Consider the following 11,869-nt stretch of genomic DNA (forward strand, 5'->3'; position numbering starts at 1 on the left):
ATTATTTTGGAACCAATTACAACAATTTCCCCTGGTATACATTTATTTCCTCAATTAGTCCGGTTCCAGATACTTTAGGATAGTGACGGAACCGGTTTCTTAGTCTATGCGAGGTATTTCTGAAGAAAAAAATTATGAAGTTATTTTCAAATTAAACTCTGCATTGATACATAATAGCAGTTTATTTACGTATATTTCATCAGTCTGCCTAGATAAAGTGCATAAAAACTAATTGCTTTTGAAAATTTTTAGTTTATTAAAAATACCATAACAGAATTCGACGAGGAAAAATTAGAGCAATTATGGCTACAGTGTAAGCGTTCGGGAGAAACCTAGTAAGTGCGATTAAGTACTTTGCTTCCGTACAAAACGGTGTAGTGGTTAGGGGAGCCTACTACGGTACCTAAGGGCCCGTGTACGAATCCCGGAGAAGGCATGGATGTTTGTAAATGTATTGTATCTTTGCGGCATGGGAGCAATCTAAATATATGGCGAATCGAAAGTCCTCTTGTGTGGTTTGGTGGAAGGGGACAGGGGTGGGAGACCTTCGGACTATCCCCAGTGTGCTCTCCCTCAAAATTCAAAATTGCGGTGGAAGTAGAAGCCCAACCTCCTTGAGGCTCTGGCAACAATTCTTCCATGAAATTCATGGTCAAGACAACAAGTACTTTCCTACCTAAAATTCAACGTCTAGAGAATCAAAGCAAATGAAATATGATTCGTTTTTAAATGGAGTATTAATTATCATTGTGTACGGGACATGTATCGTATGTCTTTAGAAATACTCCTTTTTAAAAAGGGAACTGTGCAAATATCCATAAAAGACATCAGTTTGATATATTACTGATTAGAGCATATATACGATTAAAAAATAAAGTAAACATGCAAATTTTTAAAAATAATAATTCATTGCTTCACGAAGAATATTCTCTCACTGCTTTCAAATCACTCATTTGGTTAAAATGTTAGGGTTAAAAGTATAAACCAGAGGTTGTAATTTTTTTTTGCCAAATGTACCCCTTTCACATTGCTGGACAATCATTGCCCCTCCTTCCCAAAACTCGAAAAATACATATACGTTTATTTAAATTAAAATTTTTTTCAATGTGTTTTATATATTAAACGAGAAAAATATAGGAAAAGTTAATAAATCCAATAATAAATACCAAAATTTGAAAGTGCCCACCAGCGGCCGATCGATAAAGTCGCTGAACACTAGTAGTTCAGTCCGGGGCTCGAATCCCGGCGAACGGCCTTGATGCATGGGTATTTCCGTAGTTTTCCCTATGTGTAACGTGTACACGAGACAGTTTCCCTTAGAAGTCCTCCACGAAAGCATCCATTCTTTTAGGTAGGTATCCTTGAGTGCTTTGCCATAGCTAAATAAACCAACCAAACCAAAATTTGAATAAAAGTAGTTTTTATGTTCATAAACTGAAACTAAATTATTAACAGGTAAACGAATAGCCACATTCCCCTCCCCGTGAAACTATGAAATTCCCTGAGGGAGAATTCCCCTCTGGTTGAAGACATCCTGTCCCATTGAGTAACAAAATTGGCTGTTTGCTAGATAGCGCGAACGATTTAGTGCAGATCTTATATGTGTATTACAGAAGACCTAGCAACACTTGCCAAGCCGCATGAACGACAAATACCCTAGCAGTAATAAGAAGAGCCTAGAAACGCTGAAAAGCTATGCTGTAGATGTTTCTAATATCAAAACTGATGTGAATTAAGGAAACGAAAGTTGTAATACGTAGATTAAAGAAATTTCATCTCTTAAATTTAAGTTAGCTTAAAATTCTGAAAAGAAAATAAACAGGGGCCTCATGATTATCGAGACATACTGATTAACAATTCTTAGATAAATATATTTGAGCAAGAAAAACGAACTAAAATTAAATAGACTTACTATGGGTATCGAAGCGCGAAGTAATTAAATTTTCAGGAAACTTCCTGAAATAGCGTTCGGTACTTGAGCGATAGGCGACAAACACTGCTTAGGATGCCAGTTCTGTTTTCAGTTACAATAGGTAGGAAAGAAAAACGGAAAGGAATTTATAGTTGGTGCATGTATATGTTTTGCAGTGAAGATCATGTGACGTAAGTAGATTTGTAAGTAGTCGCTTTGTATTGGTGATTGTATAACTCTAAAAGTAGATGCTTCGAATGTACACCTAAGCATTTACACTATCTAGGTCATTAACATTCCGTGCGAAGCGATTTCATTTAGCTGTATTGAAGTTACATTTATAAATAAATTAACTACTGTTCTATTAATGAATTACTGCTCTAATTGGAAACCATCAACACTGTTTATTTAATTACAAGTACATGCTTCACATTATTATCAAGTGATTTCCTTTATCCATTATTTAACCACGTTAATGCTATTTATCTAATTAATTTCTAAATAAATTAAGTATACCAGTAATTAGAAAAGAAAGTGATTTTTATTGCAAAAACATAAACGTGATATATTCTCCTTTTCCTACTTATCTCTTGCATCACAACATATGTACGAATTTAATTTCTAAATTGCATTTGCAAATTTAATTTCTAAACCGTATGGGGTATATATTCAAATATAATCATCAACAAGTACTTATCAAAGTTATACAGAATACTCATCAAAACTTCGAAGGTGCTCTAAAGTTAGTGTAAATAATTAAATAAATATTATTTTGGTATTTCTATAGATCAGGGTTATTTCAAAGGTCCAGGTTTAATTCTACGTCTTTTTATTTGGTGCCAATAAAACATATTACATTCTATTAAGCGTTTTAGAAAATAACTTGGGAGATAATTTAGAATGTCTATTTTTACACCGTGGCGAACAATGGGTTTACGGATAGCAAAGTCCTCTCCGACACATTTTAAAAGGCTGAATTTTTTACGGGAAATATAAGTACAAAAGTGAGGCGTATGGAGGATCAGAATGAAATTTATCTGTCAGAAATCGCAGCATATTGATCAGTTCTTTCAAACTGATTACCCAGCTAAAAAACACTCTTTAATTTAATCTTCAAGTTTTCGTTTTTGAAAATTTTAATGTACACTGCTCAAAAAAAAAAAAAAAAAAAAAAAAAAAGGGGGGGGGGTGGACAGTATTTATATCTCCCGTTCTACTGGGCCGATTGACAAAATTCAAACTGCGTTTCTCATTTCTGGAATGCGCGACTTAGGATATATATTAGATTTATATATAGCACTATTCTAACATAGGTGTTTTGACACAAAATTGGACTTTTTCTGAACTAACATACCAATTTTCTTCCATATTTCATTTCTACGACTCAAATTATGCCATAATGCCAAGTTTTGTAAAAATCGTACGAGTAGTTTTCAAAATATTAGCTCTCAAAATTTTAGCTCCTCAATGTTAATTGCATTTGGCAAATATTTATTAATATCTCTTTTTTTATTAAACCTTTTTGATTTTTCCTTTCACATTTCAAAATTTAGGTTCATTCCAAATAAAATTTACCCATTTTTTGAGTTTTATTTTTTAAATTTATATTTTTAATTTAAAATTGTTAATTTGAAATAAATTTATAAATTTTTCGAAAAACATTTTGAATTATAACTTATAAAATTTTTACTATCATCTTAAAGTAGGTGTATTTCTAAACATACCTGCAATAAATTAGACTTTTTTATTCAAAATTTTCTAAGATATACACAAATTTACATATTTTCGCGCTTTGAAATTTGGCATCTTTTCTTTGAGCAATAATAACGCCAAATGTGGTTTATGGATTTTTGTTACAGTTAATTGCCACAGCTATTTTTAATCTTAAATTTCAAATAAAATTTTACGGAGAATTAATTATATGAAATTTTTTCTGTCAATGATGCGTAATAAATATTTATTAATACTGTATGACAAGCTATTTTTTAAACTATAGGTAATACTTATTATTCAAAATTTTAACTGTTTTTTTTAATTTCTCTCTTTTTTCCTTTTTTTTAAAAAAATATTTGTAGGAGTAAATTTTTATCTTCGGCGTTTTATCGTCTCATACTTTACTTTAACTTTGTTTAAATCGAATTATCTAAAACTGAGAACTTTCGTTTGATGTTTATTTGAATTTTATTAAAATATTTTACGACACTAACTGCATAATTTATTTCTAAACAAGCTGTTGCTTATGAAGTGGCTGATATTATCATCCATATTTTTAAAGCACAGTATATTTTTATAGAAACATAAGATTTAGAATAATCATTTTTATAAAAGTAAAATTATGATATAAACATACAACCCTCTACAGACCGAATTAATGGAAGTTCAATGGTTATGTAGAAATGATCTGCAGCTACTTAATGGCTGGATAAGTCAGCAGGTTCTGTGGACAAGTAAGAATAATTATATAAATGACAGCCAACATTCAGAATTCAATTAACAACGAGGGTACGATGTTTATTAAATGAATTTAAGAAGTTTTTAAACATAAAAAATCAACTCATTTTTTAATTCTAAAATGTATTTTTATGCGTAGCGTATTTTCATTATATCCTTAACATTCTAATTTAGAATGTAATTGTCAAGAACTGAATTCTCTAATCATCAGTAATATAATAAGTAATTATTACTGTTATTAATAAATACTTCTTATAAAGTAATTGCAAATATTTCAAAAAACTTTCTGTCGCAGCAAACAATTCGTATTAAACAATCTAAAAATGCTAGGCAACTGGTGAGGCTCCAATTAAATCTCAAATTTAATATTTTATTTGTAAATATTTAAAATATTGTTGTATTCTTAGACACAAAAAGCAGAATTTAAGTTTTGTTAACTCGTTAGTAAACTACCAAGCCGTAGTGCAAAATATTCAATTTCTTTTGCAATAATTGTATTCACTTAATATTCATGGAATATGAGCTAAAGAAGGAATGTTCTCGGTAGATTAAAGAAGTGTTTAAATCCAGTGATATTAGGTTTGTCTTACAAGCTCAGGATCAAAACCATTCTGCAATTGCAACTTGTAAATGGCTGTGAATGGCAGATGACTTTTAATCTTACGTTATTCAGTCAGAAAACGTATTTCAAATGTTTTGTATTGCATGACAATGCATCTTTTCATTATTCAATAACCAATCGGAGAACCGCTTGTGTTCCGAAAATAAGTATGTGTACTCAATAGTCCTGCATTTTCTTCAAATTTGTCTTCTTGTGATTTTTTTTTTCTTTCCCAAAAACTAAAGTTGCCTCTCAAAGGGAAGTTTTTTGACACTGAAGAGACAAAAGGAGTATGACATCTACTTTTAGAGACATGTAAAAAACAGATCTCTACAAGCCTTCTCTTCCATTACATGTTGTGCATTCAGACAAAAAGTTGCATCAGCGTAAATTCTATAATCTATTTTTATTACACTCTGATTACTTTATTAACATACTGTGAATATATACTAAACCTTTTACTTCAGCTTATGTAATTCGGAATTTTTGACGGAATTGTTGTCGGAACTATTAAGTCAAATCGAATATTTCGATAATCCAATAAATTCAAGGTCTAAGTTTCAATATTTTATTTTTGGAGGGAGGGGAAACGTTTTCAGTTTTGGTCCATTATCCTAAGTATATTTGCTTCGATTCTTTATTTTTTCCATAAAAAAGAAAATCTTACACATGGTATGCATATAACGCATAGCTTCAAATTAAAATTTAATAATATACAGGGTGGTTATAATTAAAGTTCCACTTTGTAACGGTCATAAAAGGAAAACTACTGGATCAAATGTTATCAAACTTGGTAACCGTGTAAAGGAGGTCATGGGAATTTATTTTCCGCGAAAAAAACAAAGTTCGAAACCTCACCACCAGGGGGGAAATGGCGCTGTATGCAATATTGTTAAACGAAATATGGGTCGGAATCTAACTTAGCTTTTTGTTACACGGGTTTAATAAGTTATATACCCTTAAGAAACTTTGAAGTAAGCAAACTACCATTTAATGGCGTTAAATTCGATAAAAGTCGAGTGCGCCATCCGTGTAAGGGAGAAATTCGTCCGTAAAAACCACGAATTAGCGATTAGAAAATGTGAGATCGGAAATCAATCGCACAAGTGCGTACAATCTGGAAATCGTTTTCTTACAGATCGCTAATTTGTAGTTTTTGAAGCCTGAATTCGGCCCTAAAACATGAAGATACTGATTCAAAACGCTTTCACTCGATTTGGGCCAAAGAAATCCCTCATGTTATCTACCTAGTTCCATTGCATTCTTCTATTGCATTCGATTGCATAGCAGTCATTCCACACCGTTTGGTGGGGAATGACAGCTAGTTTCATAAGTGAATCATTTTTCTCTGAAGAGCAATCGACAGCCGGACCCATGTGATTGCAGCTCGCTTAGAGTCAATGTTAAATGTTTCGTGATACACGAACTGAAGTAAAGTGGCATTTTAGATACTACGATTTTTATGCAGGGCTGGGCCCTACTTCATGTGTGTCGCTTCACGAATGAACGTCTTATACGCCGACATTTTCCCTTTTCCCACCAGACCTCAACCTCTGTGACTTTTGGCTATGGGGTATCTCAAAAGCACTGTTTATGGTGATAATCTAAACAATTTGACAGAAATGAAAAATGTGATACACCGACATGTCCGTAGCATTCCTCCTGATATGCTAAGAGCTGCTGCTGAGAATGCAGTAACATGATTTAACTTGCTTTCGGAAAATGCTGGACACTACTTTGAACATGCTTTGTAATACGTTTCGGAAACGATTAAATACATATTAAACCGATGTTTTTATGTCTTATTTCATTTAACAATATTGCATACAGCGCCATTTTTCCTCTGGTGGTGAGTTTTTGAACTCTTTTTTCCCGCGGAAAATAAATCCCAATAACCTCCTTTACACGATTCCCAAGTTTGATAACATTTGGTCCGGCAGTTTTCCTTTTATGAACCATTTGAAAATGGAACTAAAATTATAACCACCATATAAATTAAACTTTAAAAGTTTGACAGTTTGGTTCAAGTCCCAGCTTTAAAAATATATATACAAATATAAATTTTTGTATTAATCCTCTTAGAAAGAATGTTTTAGGAATCTAATTTTTCTTTCGCGTTATAGATTGTATAAAAAAACATGATCTTTAATATGATTTAGATTGTTTCAACCGATATAAGAATCGGGGGCCCACCAGCGGCCGAGCGGTAAAGACGCTGAACACTGGTAGTTCGGTCTGAGGTTCGAATCCCGCGAACGGGCTGGCTGCATGGGCGTTTTCGTGGTTTTCCCCATGTGTAACGTGTATACGAGCCAGTTTCCCTTAGAAAGTCCTCCACGAAAGGCATCCCTCCCTTTAGGCAGATAGCCCTCGTGTGCTTTGCCATAATTAAATACACCATACACCATACTATAAGAATCGGGTGACTCGGTGGTACAAAATAAACACTGCCGGGCTGTTTAATTCTTTGTCATTTAGCAAAAAATCTTTTAATTAAAATACTTATCCTCTGGACTTCGCTTTAAAGTTTATTTATAGTTAAAATGACTAGAAAATGAAAAGCTGTCTTCAGCTGAAACGCAATCGAAAAATCTTAATTTTCTTGCGTGAGCACTGAAAATAACTGTAGAAGGAAATTAGGGAGAAAAGTAAGCAAAAATTTGCAGGGAAATTTAGCTGTCAGACATACCAAGATCTTTCAAAAAGTTCGACGCTTTTGAATATACCTTCAGGATACTTCAAAGAATTTAGGTGTTTAAAGAGAAAACACTTAGACGTGTACACCAGCAAATACCATCAACTGAACTTGTGTTAACAGAAAAGACAAAGACGATATCATTGCAGATTAAATTGAAGAGCGACTGGTTTTAAACTATATGGTTGTATAAATTAAAATTATGTTATAGAACATCATATCGTATCATAAACGGAGAATCCATGATTTCTCAGTCGAATTATTTGAAGATTCAGGAGTTTATACAGTGATGTATGTGGATGCCGCTTAAAGACTTTTTTTTTGCCTCCCGATGAAACAGCGGCCGAAGTCGCTGAACACTGGTAGTTCGGTCCGAGGTTCGAATCCCGCGAACGGGCTGGCTGCATGGGCGTTTTCGTTGTTTTCCCCATTTCTAATGTGTATACGAGCCAGTTTCCCTTACAAACTTCTCCACGAAGGCATCCCTTCCCTTAGGCAGATAGACCTAGTGTGCTTTGTCATAATTAAATAAACCAAAAACCTCTTGATGAAACCAGTCTTTCCTTTCATCTTATACCAAAGACTGATGAAATGGATTACATTGGATTATTAAGTTACGGCAAAGCAGGGCTATCTGCCTAAAAGGATGGATGCTTTCGTGAAGAACTTTCTAAGGCAAACCAGCTGGCATACACGTTACACATGAGAAAATCCACGAAAACGCCCATGCAACCAGCCCGTTTACCGGGATTCGAACACCTGAGTGAACTACAAGTGTTCAGCAAATTTACCGCTCGGCCGTTTGTGGGCCTTTATGAAATGGAAGGCGACAACTTTATTTAAAATGATTGTGAGAAATACCAAGATGTTTAGAAAAGTTGGATGCTTTTTAATATACTTGCAGAATGCCTAAAGAAAAAGAAAAAGAATGAAGCAGAATGTCTGAAGAAGAACAGAAGAAAAAATAAATTTTTGCGTAAAATTTTATATTTGTACCTTTTCTTTTAATTTAAAACTTTTTAATCTTATGATATTTGATTATTGCGATTTCAAAAACAAAATATTTGACTAAAATATGAATAACATTTTCAGAAACCAAATGTAGGATAAAATTGTGTAAAGCAATGGCCACAATGATAAAACTGTTTAAAGCAGTGTATGCAAGTCATCCTAAGTTAAAATGACGGTTATACATTTCTCTTATTTATATATATCTTTTCTGAATGGAACATTGAGAGCCGTGTTAACTGTGCTTTAATGTATTTTCTCTTTTAATATATGCAGTTTTCAAATGCATCGTAGTCTGGGTTACAAAGTATTCTTCCGAAAGAAACGCAATTCCAGTGTCCAGTATTTGCTGATCATTGGTATTCGACTTGAAATCAGTTTGATATTTTATTTTAACTGGTTTTATCTCTCTTTCATGCAGAATGGGAAAGCGGAAGAGAAAATGTGAAGAACTTTCAGACATGATTTACTGTGTTAAGAAGAAGAAATCAGAAAATATAGAAAATCTTCGTGTGAAAGCCATTTTAACATTCGCGGTCAAACGGCTAAAAAAAGATCTTAAGAATATTCGACGAAAAGAAAATAAAAAAATGGTGACAAAGCAGATTATTGCTTGCTTAGATCTCAGTGAAACGTGGAGACATGACGAGGCAGTCACTATTGACATTGCAGAGAAAGACTCATCCTCTGAAGGCACTGCGTTAGGTTTGGTGGACGCTTTTAGGAATATGAAATTGGTTAGTGATGTTAGAGATAGTAGTGTTTTTCAGAAAGTTAATTTTGGATTAGGTAATACTGCTGGTGAAGAATAATGATGTTTAATGCCTTCTTCGTAAATATTTAGGGTAGGGATGATAAAAATCTAACCCTAATTATTTTTTAGAAAACCTGTACTAGACCATATTCATATCAATGTAAAGGTGGCTAAGACTGCAAACCGTGAAATTTGCCTTCGCTTGAAATACTGGCAAGTAGGCTTGCTGCATGAGCATTTTCAGAGTTTTCCTGAGAAACGTTCTGTGTGGATGCCAGAAAACATTTGAATATATTGTTTACTTTTATTTAAATACAGTGATCTTGATTTTATGTTGCTTAATGGGCGGTTTACTAACAGTTTCTTTCGTTGTATTTTATTTAAAACTTAATAGTTATTGTAACCGAATATAATCCATTTTGTTTCATATAATCTGATTTTGTCTTAAAACTATATATGATAATAATAAAGTTAGAGAACTCCAATGGCATTTCTTTTCTGATTGTCTGTGTAACATACTTGTATAGCTTTCAGAAAAGGAGTACTTTTAGGGCATTGTTTGAAATTGATTTTATGTGATAATTAAAACATAATGAACAAATTTAATTTTCAATTCAAGATTCCTTACTCTTTTAAAGCTTTATCTAAAAAAACTTCTTTGATACTTGCAAATTACCACATTTAAAGAGACAAATGCCTGAATTTTAAAATTTGATCTATATTTTCGTCAGCTTAATTTCGGAGTGACATAGAGCTACAGACAATTTTTTACCCAATTATGATGACAATTCTTCAGAAACAAGAATTGTTAATTAAGGCAAAGTATGCAAACACTATGCTCTAAGCTCGATGTTTTTGTTTAGCATATAAGGAAAACTTGCAGTTAATTTCAATTAATGTTTTCAAAAAACTAAAATTATCATAGACGTGTCAGAAATTTCCACTTTTGTGGCTGTAATTAATCAATCACACATCATCATGAATTCCAACATGCGAACTGTAGCCAAAATCAGAAGGTGATATGTATGAAAAAGATGTATTGCTAAAGACAGTAAATTAGTTTAACAGGTATTTTATAGTGCTTAGGTTTTTTTTGGAAGCAGTTTTTGATCCATAAGGCCCATATCACACATCGTTTGTCTCACACGAACTACTGCTTCGGACAATTTTTCTGCTTGGTTTATCAGGACTGGAATTCCTCTGTACTTGCCTTGGAAACATGAACTGTCCTGACTCGAAACAGGGAGCTTACTAAAGCTATGTTCAATAAATTGTGAAGTAGAAAATACACACAGGAAGTGTATACGAAACCCTTTATTTTTCTATCTTTACAGAGCTTTCCGGAACTTCGGAATAGAGAGACCAACCACTTGTGGTCTGAACGTCAGAATATAAAAAATACTAACTAAAACTCTAACTAAACTAACTTTGTATTAATATACAAGTGCCTACTTTAAGATTGGCCGTTAATTAACAAAAAGCCGTATGTAGTACAGAGAGCTGCTAAAACTACGATACGTTTAAAATTATCAAGAGGATTAAACCTCTGGCCTTGAAGGTAACCAGCAAACGAGTAAAACTACTATGGCCAGCTGCCTGCTTCTAATAACTCCTTCCTCTCTCTTGCTTGCCAAAAAGCCACAACTTAAGTACTTGGCGTTAGCAAGACAAATTTGCATAAATAAGTTAAAGCTTTTAATTCTGGCCAGAAGTAGAAAATAAGAAGTGATAGTAAAGATTTAAAATAAAATAAACGTTAGTAAAACTTAGGATCCTTAGATACTTCCCGCCTTCCCGACAAAGTTAATTAGTCTGAAACCGAGGTCTAAAAGGACCTTGCTGAAAACTTTTAGCTCTAGAATCTAACGCGAGGCCCATCTTTTACAAACATTTCTCACTAGAAACTAGAAATTAAAAAAGTCGTTTTTACATTATCGACTCCATGGACAAGAGTTTTCATCTGTACTGCATCTAAACAGGAGTTTCTTAATCAAAATCGTAAAAAACAACCTTATATTTAGCGTAGGTATAATGAAACACTCAATCGATTTCGAGGGCAGCTAAAGGTCCCTCCTCATCAAGAGAAAGAAATACATAGAAAGAAGAAAATAGGAATCACAGAAACACGTGGTGCTTATCAGCACTGCACGTGGTTGTAACTAGATTTTTAATCAGAGTTGCACTGGCCGCCTACTTTTACTGAGCCAGGCTGTCTGATCAAGCATAAAGAAATATTAGCGAAGTTAAAATAGGGAGCGAGGGGCAAATGCACATTACGCTCAAAATCTGAACTTCAAATAATGGAAAGCAACCACTGAACGGATTTTTATACCCTCTGGTAGTACCAAGCGCGAGGAGGTAACGCCATCTATCGGCAAAAATAATTGAATTAAGACAGTAGAATTTTAAATGCATTAGGAAGGACTGGATTGGACTTCAAATCATTAA

General features: G+C 33.3%; 1 protein-coding gene across 4 annotated transcripts in view; it reads right to left on the bottom strand.

The window, feature by feature from the left end:
- LOC118187885 (alanine aminotransferase 2-like) overlaps positions 1-2,024 on the bottom strand; it is a 75,070-nt gene extending 73,046 nt beyond the window's left edge. For 3 of the 4 annotated variants that reach the window (XM_085810296.1, XM_085810294.1, XM_085810293.1), the window contains exon 1: positions 1,913-2,024. The gene's annotated coding sequence lies outside the window, so the exon portion shown is untranslated. The remainder of the gene's footprint in view (positions 1-1,912) is intronic. The other variant, XM_085810295.1, reaches the window with a different exon arrangement.
- Between the last annotated feature and the right edge of the window lie 9,845 nt (positions 2,025-11,869).

Source organism: Stegodyphus dumicola, chromosome 2 (genome assembly GCF_044657685.1).
Source record: "Stegodyphus dumicola isolate Sdum_Otavi_A_Nest chromosome 2, ASM4465768v1".
NCBI classification, from domain to species: Eukaryota; Metazoa; Arthropoda; class Arachnida; order Araneae; family Eresidae; genus Stegodyphus; species Stegodyphus dumicola.